Raw genomic sequence first — 13676 nt, 5'->3', positions numbered from 1 at the left:
AAGTCGTGGTGCCCCCAGAGTACTTTGCAGGTTCATCTTGCTTCCCACCCACCTGCCACGAGCCCACACACACATGCCCACAGACTCCAGGCTGGACCCACTGTTCTTCTCTGTCCACATTTCTATCTCTACTTAACAGGTACAGTGTCATGGTGCAGCACTGGGGTTTTAAACAAATTTGTTGTGAACTCCCATTATTTCCTTTCGGTTAATCTCTTAATAATACTTTATTGTGATTACTTCTCTTGTTGCAGTGACTTCTTTTTCTTGGTATCTGAATGTTATCTTTGCATATCCACTAAGTTTACTAAGGTTTCCATCTATCTGTAGAATATCTCTTTGTTCCTAATATTAGATACGCTAGGCTATAGATGGAAACTTTTGTCTGTTCCCCTCACACTGTCCTAGGAAACATACAGTAACAATATCATCTGATGCTGGGCTGTTTCATAGACTTCCCTCACCAGATTCTGTCTGACCCATTGCTGTGTTGGGAGGGCTGGACAGTGCTTGTCCCCTTTACTTGTTTAAGGGGTGCAGGAGATGCTATTAAGAATGCCATGGCATTCATTAATTGTTGTTGACACTTAAAACCCGATGTTATCTGCAAAATCCAGTTAAGTCATTGAATTTTAGCCTTATATGGAGGTTCCCCTAATAAAGCATAGTGTTCCCTTTTCCTTACCCTATCTCATTCCAGCCCTGAACTTAGGCTATCCTTCCATAATATTATGATATTATGATTCATAATATTATGATATATATGTATATTATGTTTTTATTTATATATAATATGAAATATATATATTCTGTTAATAGCCCTACTTATTATATATAACCTGAAATACATATATAATCCCTAGTTTTTTTACCTATATATTTATAGGTAGTATATTTAAAATCATATAATGAAAAACAATAATATTATATGTGAATAATTAGTATTACATATGTAATAATTAGTATTACATTATTATTATTATCTATTATTATGTATATATATAGAAAACAGTAGAATTTCTCTTGCTTTTATGCACTCTTCACATTTATACAGCTAGGATGTCCCCTGATATGTTTTTGTGAGTTATAAATGAGGTGTGTTTTCTCATTAAACGGCTAGGTGTATTTAGCTCATGCGTACAAAGTTGCACAAACCAAAGATATACCAATAAACATGAACTACTGGAAAACAGTTGCGGACCATAGTGAGAGATATGACCCCTGTAATGCAAACCCTGCTTTATGTAGTGACAGGAAGGGAAGGCCATGTGTCATACTGAGGGCAAGGGGACGTGACAGGAAGCCATCACTGTCCTTGAAATGAAAGTGTGCCGTGGCATTTTGTATTTGTGCATTTAAAACATCTATCTTCTGTTTATATTAATAGGATGTCAGCAGCTATAATTAGAGCCTTCTTTCATGTTTTGGTGGTACACATATTTCACGATAAAACACATATATATAAATATATATAAATATAAATATATTTATTTTCCCCCCCTGAAGAAATGAATGCTAGAGAACCTCAAGTTACATCCATCACACATCCTAGGAGTTGAGGTGGGAGCCGTGTTGCTCCATTTTGCGTGGGTCCCAGCCCTCCTTTTAATTAGAATGTGTGCACTAACTTGTGAGCACAACTGTGCCTCCTGGTCACCCTCCTCGGTATTTAGGAGGCAGAGTTAAGACAAAGAAGAAAGGATGACATCTGGCAAAATTAGTTATAAAAAGTATTGTTTGTAAATCTGAATTCCAAGTAGTTCTTCATACCTATGACCAACCCAAGTAGTTTACACAAATATCTTGTAGCTTACATGGATTTTAAAGATGCATTCATTAAAAAGATTAAAAATAAATGTACATAGGAAAAAAACGAGACACGTGTTATTATTTATTTAATGTCTTCCCCGTGAAAATGATCCATGCTAGTCACACCTGGACCTTGAGGAAAACACCAGCTAATTTAATAAAAATATTACATTATAAAGAAATTAAGTTTAGAAATTCTGCAGCATTCAAATAGGCGGCAGGCAGCGGTCCCGCTCCCAGGGCAGGCTCAGGCCTGGACTCCGCCTCGTGCATCCTCCTCCTCGGGGTGGGCTGGAGCCAGGCCCCCGCCCCCGCACCCCCTGGCCCTCCGGTCCGGTCCGGAACCAGACCCCCGCCCCGCCCCGCCCCGCCCCGCCCGCCTCTCCCCGCCTCTCCCCTCCCCGCCTCTCCCCGCCTCTCCCCGCTCGTGCAGTGCGGGCGCCGCGCCAACAGGTGGCACAAACGCATTTGGCTCGCGCAGCTCGCCGCTCTGCAGCCGCCCGCACCCCGCACCCCGCACCCCGCACCCCACCCCACCCCCACCCCGCACCCGGACTCCCGCCCGGCGGCCACGCTCCCCGTCACTCCGCGGGGTCCGGGTCCCGGTCCGAGTTCCGAGTTGGGGTGGGGTCGGGGTCCGGGGGCGGGGCGGGCTGCAGAGTCCGGGCGGCTCCGGGAGGCGCGCCCTCTGCTGGCCACCTGCGGACTCCGCGGCCTGGGCGGGCGCCGCTCCCCTCGCCGGCGGGGCTGGGGGCTGAGAGCGCCGGGCGGGGGCGGGGCGGGGCGGGGCGGGCAGGCAGATGTGCGGCCCGGTGGGGTGGTGGGGTGAGGGCTCAGCAGGTGCGGGGCTGGGAAGGCACCAGGGCTGGGCAGGGCCAGGCTTGGGTTGGGAAGGATTGATCGTGGGCTGGACCTTGGCTCTGTAGCTCTGGGCGGGGGCTGTACCCCAGGAATTCCTGTAGGAGCCCCACCACTGACCAAGGATCCAGAATCAGAAGCTCCTGGTTATTCTTGTAATTATTTGCGGATTCAGTTAAACAGCTGCCCAGTCTCTCCTGGTAGTACAGGGAGCTCCGAGAACACAGCATTCCAGGAGAGCCCCCACCGGCCCCTCCCCGTCTCCTCTCTCTGGAAGGCTCCTGTCTGAGCCAGCATGTGCGGGAGGGAAGGCAGGCCTGTCACTTCAGAGGTTCCAACTCACTGGAGAGGAGCCTCGCTTGAACCTGTTTTTAATGTGTCAAATCACAAAGTCACTTCCCGGCAATAAGGTGGGAAGGGGTTACAGCCTCCCTGGGGTCCTCCAGGCAGCTGTGCCGCTGGAGTGACAGGTTTGTTTCCAGCACACCAGGCAGCCCGCAGCCGCCTGGGCTACCCCTGTCTTTGTCACTGTTAGCAATGCCTCCCGTTTGGAGGGCACTTCGCGGTTCACGATGTCCCCTCCTCTGCCTGGCCCCGACAGCCTGCCATCCTGAGGGGTGTCCTGCAGCCTTTCGAATGCCCCAGGTATGCGCCTGTCCCCTGGCTCACGCCCAGCAGGTTATACCTGGTCCTGTGGTGGTGTGACGGAGCAGGACCTAAATTTAGACCGGTTCATTTTCTGGCTCTTATTGTCAGAAACACATTTGTCCCTGAGTAGACTGCAGTGTCATCCATCTGCTGGTGGGCAGCGAGCACTGAGAGGTCCTGAGGGAAGAGAGGGACACCGCCCCCTCTGGCCCTAAGCTCCCAGGTCACCTGCATAATAACCCAGGTCTTCACAGCTGATCCAATGCTTCTCTTGTTGGCCTTGCTCTATGGAGGAGGAAATGGAGTCTTGGAGGTGCTGGTTTACCTGGAGCTGCGTGGAGCTGCCGGTATGGGGGTGTTCACAGCAGATGCCAGGCAGGCAAGAGGCTGGATGTCCCCCCGGAAGAAGAAGGGAGGGGTCAGTCTCACTAACCTCACGCCGGGTGCACAGGACCCAGGATACTTAAATTCCATCCTGTAGCCAGGAATGAACACCTACCTTCTCCAATGGAGATGAGTCCCCAGGGCCACTGTGGGATTCCCCTTGGTTCCCATCCTGTGGGCTTCCAGAACCTCCGCCGGGAGTGGAGGATCTTTGAAGAAAGTGCACGGTTCACAGCCCCTGATTCTGAGGCACAGATGGAGGCAGTTATTTTAGGAAGAAAGATCTACTCTGGGCATCTATTAAATAAACCTTCAGAGACTAAAAAAATCATTCTTGATTTCTGTCTGCACCAAAATTGTAAGTGCTTTTTATATTTTAACTCTGAATTACTGGATTTGGAAAAAAAAAAGTGGATGAGGAGAATTTAAAGAGGGCTAAGAGAATTTGAAGTTTCATCATTGCCTGTAAACACTGACAAGGACTGAATGTGGTTCTTTGTGGAGCGGTAGCTCAAGGACCCCACGTCATCACGGCTAAGTGAGTATCTGTTGAGTGGTGATCGGCACCTGGTTTTGTCTGAAGGGGTGAATTTATGAGCTTGACATTTTAAGAAGTCAAAATTTTAGCTCATTTCAAAACCGGTGGAACATATCTAAAACTGCATTGCCTTCTGGTGGCGGTCCATTCAGCCTGAAGTCTGACTTTGAAGTAGCTCTGACCTTTTAAACGTCTCTGGAAAATGCAGCGTATGAGGCCTGGGGAAAGCACAGAGTCAAATCTTTTCCCTCATTAACTGAGACCATTTCAAAAATGGTATGCAAGAACTAGAACATTAATTCCAATTATTTTCATAGAAATTGGTGAGAAAAACATGAGATCCAAGTGGAAGATGTAGGAACAATCTAATCAAGAAAAGAAATTCAGAACACCCAATATGCTTTTGAAAAATGTCCTGTGTCATGGTGAGCAAAAGACATACAAATTAATACAACTGGATGGGGGGAAAAGGCCGATTTTCACCCATTTCCTTGATAGGCACCGAGCGTTGTGATGGCAGCGAGTGTTGGCAGCAGTGCCATGAGAATGGCCCTTTCGTGGGTGAGTGGGTGGTGGATGCAGAGGTCATTTCAGCTCCACAGAGAGCACTGTGGCTGCGCTCAGCCGGAGCACTCGGTTGAGTTGCTTTGACCTTGTGATGCTCCTTCTAGGAAAAAAAGTCCCAAGGGAACCAGAAAGCCCCACAAACATTTACGGAACTCCGACAGTATAATCTGCCTCAGGGGAGATACTAGAAAAGACTCAGTCCTGTAAGAGGAGGTGTTGCTAAACTAGACAGGGCAGGTGCACCAGATGACGGGGTGGTCCCAGGGCATCGCGACAGTGTTTTCGCGGCTGTTCAGAGACCAGAGACCATCCAATGCTGGGATGTTAAATGAGAAAAACAAGACAGTAAATTGTATAAACAGGCCGCTAAAAAAACTTACAAAAACCACATATGCATACACATGTATTTATCTACATATACACAGTTGCACATGGGTTTTATAAATTTATGTGTTCTATTCATATATAAGAAAAATATAGACACATATGCTTAATATATACATATTTTCAGAGGCTGAGAAGGAGAATAAGACAATGTACTAGACATGGAGGCGGGGGTGCCTTTGTGAGGAGGCTTACTGTAATGGTCGATTTTGGAAGATTTATTATTATTATTTAAAGATTTTATTTATTTATTCATGAGAGAGAGAGAGAGAGAGAGGCAGAGGCAGAGGCAGAGGCAGAGGGAGAAGCAGGCTCCATGCAGGGAGGCCGATGTGGGACTCGATCCCAGGTCTCCAGGATCACGCCCTGGGTGGAAGGCGGCGCTAAACCACTGAGCCACCCAGGCTGCCTAGGAAGATTTATTATTTTATGTGTCCCAGACTTTCTGAAGATACACTTTGCTTTCATAATCACGAAACACACTGACAGTGTTTGACCAAAAAGCAACCTGCCCCCTGTTGCACCTGCCCTGACAGTGTCATTGGGAACTGGTGTGCTTTAAAGATCGCTATAGACGAAGCGGCCAACGTGCCGCCCCCCCCCATCCCCCAAGCAGCAGCTCACTTGGCACCACCCAGCCCCTGAAGGGCTCCTCGCCCAGATGGCTGCCTTTCCCCGGACGCACTCGGGGGGCCGTGACGGGCAGGTCCCCGCCAGCTGACACGGTTCAGAGCGTGCCTCTGTCAGTACAGGAGCACCTGGAAATTGGCCGGATCAATCACAGAGCCGCGGGCCCTTGTAACATTTCGGAGAGTTCCGACTTCTAGAAGGGGAACAGCACGGTGTCTGGTGGCTGGCCGGGCGTGGCCATCTGAACTGAAAGGTTGACCGAGAGGTCATCTTTGGAGGGAGGAAGACAAGCAAATGTATTTAGCTGACCTACCAGAGCAGGCTTATTTTAACGTACGTCGGGGGTTATGTGTTTGCCTGCTGGGGTGCTCTGCACGGGTGTGCAAATGTAGACACTGCACTGAGACGTCTGTGTCCTGAAACCGAGAGCAAGCAGCCAGAGAAACGCGGTCCTCCTCCCGCCCCCGGAGGAGGAATCACTGATGCGGTTCATGTCCATCCAGGGACTCACGCCACGGAGAAGGAAGGGAAGGTGCGGGCATGGCCGGGCCTCGGCTGGGTCTTTGCTGACACCCACCTGCCTCCACCTGCAGGGTGGGGATGTCTGTGCCCCGGGCTGCCTGTGGGAACCGAATGAGAGAATGTTCAGGAGGACGAAGCCCAGCGCCTGGGCCCCCTCCAGGCCCCATGCACACCCTGTGGCTGCCCTTGTGCCCTAGTCCACTGTCACCGGCTTGCATTCCAGTGACCCATAGGTTCCATGAGGGCAGTGTTCACATCCCGTTTGGCTAGCACTCTCACGTAGTAATGTAATTCCTGACCCACTCAGTAGTGACTCTGTAAATGTTTGCTGACAGCCCTGGGGCAGGAGGGCCCCTGTCCACCTGACTTGCTGTGGGGTTCGTTGAGTCTACAAGTGCGGGGGGCCATCCCAAGCATAGGCAGATGCCCCATTCTATCCACTGCAGGCTCCACGTATGAAGTAAATGAGTGAGTGAGTCTGTGTCTTCCTGGGTAACAAGTACTGGCTTTTCCCCTAAAGTTCTGTGGGAAACTGAAATACAAGCCAGGAAAAGAAAACCATGCATGGGGCTTGGAAAAAGAATTGAGGCAAAATTGAAGAAAGATTGAAATCTGTGTGTGTTACCGTTTAACCATGCTTTTTGTTTAATAAATAGAGACTCCTGAGACTTCCCTGGGCCAGTTATGCGTCCCTCCGTGAGTCAGGCTGCTTCCCACTGGAGGGATTAGTAGTCATGCTATGAAATTGCACTGGCCGGGCTCAAGCCTGCCTCAGCCATCTAGAGCACATACAATATTTAATGGCTCTGAACCTCAACCGGGAAACACGGTGTTAACGTTGTACCCAACTTTCTCTGACATCTGGGCTGGTTTCTGGAGTCAATTGAATATAGCTAAGGAGCAGAATTATAATAACAAACATGTTAAACATTTCATTTCCATTTTAAACAAATTTTTGGCACCAACCTGCTAATCATTCAGTGTGGAGCCCAGGATTTTTCTCTGAGAATAACTTTACCGACCAAAGTTGACCATATTTTTCTCCCGTCTTTTATACATATGTGTAGTATATTGACTTCAGTTTAGAGGTTGGTTTTTCTCCAATTGGGTTGAGAACATGAAAATATTTTGTACAACAACTTGAGGGAAGAATCCTTCTAGATTCCTAAGAGATTCTTCTGATCTTTCATGGCTATATTATCCAATATTAATTTCATAGGAATTATTACATAAGTCACTTTTCTTGCTAACAAATATTTCCCTAGCATTTAACTTGGTTTTCATATTCATCAGATTGCATGACATTTAATTAATTTATGTATTTATGATAGAAATATGAGTGGCATAAGCAAATTTTGGAAAAAATATGCCTTTTGGAATGTGTACAAGGCAAGTGGTGGTAGCAGATGGACATGTGCATGACAAAGCAGCCTTTCAGCTGAGACACAGTCCTAGGTGGGGTTGCAGAGTATGAACGGCTATATCTGAGATCTGGTGTGAGAAAATGAGCCAAGAAGGTATAATGGTTGGATTGTGTTCCCCTCAAAATAGATGTTGAAGTCCTAACCTCCAGGACCTCAGAATGTGACCTTATCTGAAAACAGGGTCTTCATAGAGGTAGTAAGATGAAGTTACTTGGGTGAGCCCTAATCCAATATGGATGATGTCCTTAGAAGAAGGGGCATTTAAACACAGAGACAGAGACACAGAGAAGGGACAATGTGAAGAGACACAGGGACAATGCCTTGTGAGTGAAGGTGGAGGGTTGGGGGCCTGGGTGCATCTGCAACCATATATTGTCAGCAGACAGCCAGAAGCTATGAGAGAAACCTAGAACAGACATGCTCACAGACCCAGGAGAAACCAGCTATGCAGATGCCTCCATCTAAGATTTCTGCTCCAAGACTAGGAGGGGATAAATTTCTGTCACTTTCAGCTGCCCAATCTCACTGGTTCCTCTTTAGTCCTCAAGACTGGGTTCTTGGATCTCTTCTCTTTGTCTATACCCTTCCTCTCTCAAAGATTTCATTTGGTCTCATGGTTTAAATAACATCTAGGGACCAATAACTCAGGCAGCCTTGCTTCCAGTTCAGACCTTGCTCCAAAATAAGACCCATATAACCAACTGCCTGTTTGACACCCTTGCTTGTTTTTTGTTTTGTTTTGTTTTGTTTTGTTTTTTTACTTTCTTCCCCTTGCTTGGAGTTCTGATAAGCGTCTCACTGAACATGGCCAACTCTGAGTAGATTTCTCCCCACATCCACTCTTCCACAAAGAATTAAGGGAAATAGGGGGATAATTAGAGTCAGAACTCAAATGTGTAGAAGTTGGTGCTTCACAGAAAAATATGTCTTCACTCTGGCACTTTGTAGTTATCTAGTGTAATGACTGGTTCATAACCAACTCAGTCTAATGTGAAGTCTGCTGGTTGGTGAGCCCTGCTTGTGTGTAACATAATCTAGGAAATAGAGCAGCTTGGCTATGGAAAAGAGAAACAATGTAGAGAACACAAGAAAACATTGATAATAGCTCTAATATTCTCAGAAAAATGAAAGAAGATATTGCATCTTTTCACTAATTAAGAAGCGGGGGGGATCCCTAGGTGGCGCAGCGGTTTGGCGCCTGCCTTTGGCCTAGGGCGCGATCCTGGAGACCCAGGATCGAATCCCACATCGGGCTCCCGGTGCATGGAGCCTGCTTCTCCCTCTGCCTGTGTCTCTGCTTCTCTCTCTCTCTCTCTCTCTCTCTGTGACTATCATAAATAAATAAAAAAAAAAAGAAGCGGGGAACTTATGCTAGAATGCAGTGACCATGAACCTCAAATTTCCACGAGAATATTTTCCATCTAGAATTGTGTACCTGTGGAGGCAGACCCCTGCGTGCCCTCCTATATTCTTCTGCAATGAACTTTCCTGAGTAGATTGATGCTTCCTAGTGTGACAGTTGCAAATCTTTGCCAAAGGGCTTTCTCTGGTTGAAGGAGCCAGTCTGCAGGTTGGAAGTTCCAGGCATTTAACACTCTCGGGAGAAGCCCTCTCATTATGCCTGATAGGGTTCTTTTGGCTTATTACTCTGATTGAGATAACTTGAAGGATGTACCCATCAAACAGTCTCCCAGAGGTGCTCACTTGCTCAAGTGGTAACATACGTATTAAGGCACATGGTGCAAGTTTGTTTTTTCTTCTCTTCTTTACTTTCCTACCTCCATACCAGAGCTTCCTGGGAGTACCTCCCAAACAAACTGCTCGCAGTTAATGCCTGTATCAGGCTCACAAGTCTTAGATATAAGTCAAACTAACTATGAAAATAGTATAAGTGAAGTGTAAATGTGTAAGCCTTCATTGCCTATGTCCCATGCACTAATCCTTTGTTAGGATATTACTGGAGGAGGTACTCCAACACAATAATGTGGAAATCAAGAGGACAGTCAAGAAGACATGGATTGGGGAGAACAATGAATACCACTCAGAACACTGAGAAATGTTAAGTCCTAGGAAGATAGACCTAGATAGTAATAAGCCCCAGAGAACAGAGGTCTCCGGGAGGGAAGTCCTTGGGGAGAAAAAAATCATGATGGTGGGAGAGTTCATTGATTTGATACTTCCCTTAAAATATTAGATTTTAAGGACAAGGGAAAAGCAATTGATGCAAGAAAAACAAGGCAATTAGAAACTCCAGAGAAACCAAAGAGCTATAAAAGGAAGGGAATACAATTACAACATATGATTCCAATTTGCAATTAGTAATGCACAAAGTTCATAATGTAATGTGGTTCAATGATCTCTAAGGTTTGGAATCAATCAGACAGAAATCCAAAGATACGTCATTATGATTATGGAATAGAATGTCAATGCATGAAACTTGACAATATAAAAGAAAATATAAAGAGAATTTAGGAGCTGGAAGGGAGGCATCATGGGTAAATGGAAATGTAGGAGGTGTTACAATCTTGTGTTATGAGGTAAGGAAACGTTTTCTCTGTATTTAATGGAACAAGAAGTAGAATTCCAATTATACAGTCTAAAGTGACAAAAAGTAATTAACATGGGAGCTGAAAATAGTCAGATGTAGAAAGGGAGAGACCGGGTGAGGGAGCTAAAATCCTATCTTCCACAATGGGAAGTCAATAGACAATACCAAAAAATGGATATTTCAATAAATGTGCTATAAACATATTATTAAGAGATATGGAGGTAAAAATAGCCAGAAGAACTAATAACAGAAATCATTAGAAGTGACATTTTTCAGGGAATGTGTGGTTGGGTTGTGGAGTGAGAGCTTTGTTGCCTTTTGACTATTTAATTTAAAAATCAACATATTTGAGTGTTGTTTTTATAATAGTTTACAAACACAATTTAAAATTTTAGTAATTGAATAACCTACAAGATATCTTTTTCCTGTTTTCACTGTGCAGTTCATTTTAAAGCTAAATGTACATTGTTTTTAATTGCCTGTCAGTCGGGTTCACTCCTGCCACTGACCTTCTCTTGTGATGGATAATTGAGAACTGACTCTGTAAAGGGACAGAGAGCTTAAAATAACTGTTGTACAAGTGAATGGCACAGCATCATGACGGGTTGGCTAATTCCCAATACAGAATACTTTCACAATGACATTTCCCCCCGACACCTGCTTTTCAGTGACAAGGAGGTATCTAAAAGGGGAGTAAGTGGCTCATGGAGTGGTTGGTGACATGTCCTGCCCCGTCTGTTGTCACTGAAAGTCCCCCGTGCTGGAGTCTGCCTGCTGTGTGGACCATGCCCCTCCACAGCACAACTTTACATGATTAAACCTGACCAGAATTACCCTCATTATGAACCATCTCCTGATAACTTCCAAGCTGCTTGGTTTCGAGGATCCTGTTGTAACAAGGGGGTCCTGTTCTATATTTGGCTTTTAACAAATGAGGCACTTTTCCCAAATTGCAGAAATAGACAAATAAAAAGCACAGGCACAGATTAATCCAGAAGTAGAGACTAGAAAAGATAATTGAGAAAAGCACATACTTTTAATTTTGTAGTATGAACCTGAGTAACATATACTAGCACCTAGGTAACTTTGTAATTTGAGTTTGTGCAATCTCCAAGATAATTAATTAGGTGAAGGTAGCCATTTTTCATCAAAGATAGGATAGTGCTTGGAACATCACAGAATCAGAGCAGGAAAATAACTTTGAGGTCCTCAGCCCCCCAGCCTAGTTTCTGAATGTGATATCAGGACCTGCAGAGTTAAGTTAGTTGAGCTTTCAACCCATCCCCATGACTGCAGATAACTTTGCTTGCATTATGTCACTGCAGCTGCTTGGAATTTTACTACTTGTTTAAAAATTGTGTTGTTAGAAAGTCAGACAAGATGTTTGAAAATGGTTTATGCTTTCAGCTGTGCTCTTCCAAGAAGTCAAGTAACTACAACAGCTATAAATGCTAGGAGCAAAGGGTTTCCCCTCCTCTGCAACATGGTGTTTTGTGCACCAGTAGTGAACAGCAAACTGGATACTTTCATAAAGTCAGAGAATGTGTATTTTGGAGATGCAGCACAACTGTGTTGTGACTCCCACAGAGCTGGAAGCCAGAGAGACCCACCGCCGACTTGCATTTGGCTTGTGAGTCTCATACATGAGCCTTACCTTGCAGCCTTGCTGTGAGGGCAGCATTAGAAGGTGCTGGAAGACACCCCTATGGTCCTGGCACTTCACTGGATCTCAGAAGTGCTGGTTGGATGTTGGAGACTTTGGTTCATGTTTAAGTAGAGTGAAAGCATTGCCCAGACTGCACTGCCCCAGGGGAAGCTGAGTGTAATGATGGACAGCTTTGGATAGACACGAAGCTATGGATGCTAAGGTCTTGTTAGGTGCCCTGCTGAAGACCACCCCCAGCATCTAGAATCTAGACTGCGGAGTGGGAAATGCACACATGAGGTGTCACACCTGGGACTGGCCAGGGCATCCTGGAGCTCATTCTGGGAAGATTGAGGCTGGGGTTAGTCCCTATTTCACTCCCATGAGGACGTGGGCGAGTACAAGGCAGGCAGTGTCAGCTGCCACCTACTGTTCCCCATGAGGTGCTGGCCTTGCTGAACACAACCTCACAACCACTGTCCTCCCAGAAGGATGATTAGAAGATGAGTCAGAGCATCTACCTATAAGTCACCTCCCAATCCAGCAAACCACATGCAAATAGGCCAGGAGATTAAAGAACTCCCTCCTGGCACTGTCTGGGGCTGAAAAGAAAAATCTGGGACTCCCAGCATGTTCTGAAAAAAGGCTTTCCCTTTATTACTTTATTGTTTAAAATAATTATTTGCCTTTATTATTCAAGGAATACACGTCTATTATAGAAAATTGAGAAAACACAAAGTTACTGAAACCAACATGTCCTTTTTAAAAAATTTTTTATTTAAATTCAATGTAGTTAGCATTTAACATATCATTCAGTTTCAGAAGTAGAGTTCAATGATTCATCAGTTGCAAATAACACCCAGTGCTCATCCCATCGCATGCCCTCCTTCATGCCCATCACCCAGTTACCCCATCCCTCCTCCCCCCTCCCCTCCAGTGACCCTGTTTGTTTCCCAAAGTTAAGAGTCTCTTGTGGTTTGCCTCCATCTCTGATTTCATCTTATTTTGTTTTTCCTTCCCTTCCCTTATGTTCATCTGTTTTGTTTCTTAAATTCCACAAAGGCGTGATATCATACGACAATTGTCTTATTCTGACTGACTTATTTCACTGAGCATAATATCTTCTAGTTCCATCCGTGTCCTTGCAAATGGCAAGATTTCCTTCTTTCTAATGGCTGATAGGATTCCATTGTATATACAGACCACCTCTTCTTTATCTGTTCATCTGTTTATGGACATCTGGGCTCTCTTCATAGTTTGGCTATTGTGGACACTGCTGCTATAAACATTGGGGTGCAGGTGCCCCTTCAAATCAGTATTTTTGTATCATTTGGGTAAATACCTACTAGTGCGATTCCTGGGTAATAGGGTAGCTCTATTTTTAACTTTTTGAGATCTGGTATCCAAAATCTATAAAGAATTTATCAAACTCAACACCCAAAAAGACAAAAAAAATCTAGTCAAGAAATGGGAAGAGGATGTGAACAAATGTTTCTCCAAAGAAGAAACCAACATGTTCTTAAGAAATATTGAACACTAGCTCCTTCTGAGTTATTGGTAAGATTTTAACACCAAGGGTATTAATGGAGGCATCGTGAAATAACTGAAGATTTCCCTCTGTCCTGATTCTGCCAACCATGGAAATTCTGTGCTCCTTAAATGCTTGAAATAATACAATAGGGAAAAACCCACGACAATTTCTTCCTTTTTTTTCAAATA

This window comes from Canis lupus, chromosome 34, assembly GCF_011100685.1.
Source record: "Canis lupus familiaris isolate Mischka breed German Shepherd chromosome 34, alternate assembly UU_Cfam_GSD_1.0, whole genome shotgun sequence".
Classification (NCBI taxonomy): domain Eukaryota; kingdom Metazoa; phylum Chordata; class Mammalia; order Carnivora; family Canidae; genus Canis; species Canis lupus.
This window is presented reverse-complemented; position numbering follows the sequence as displayed.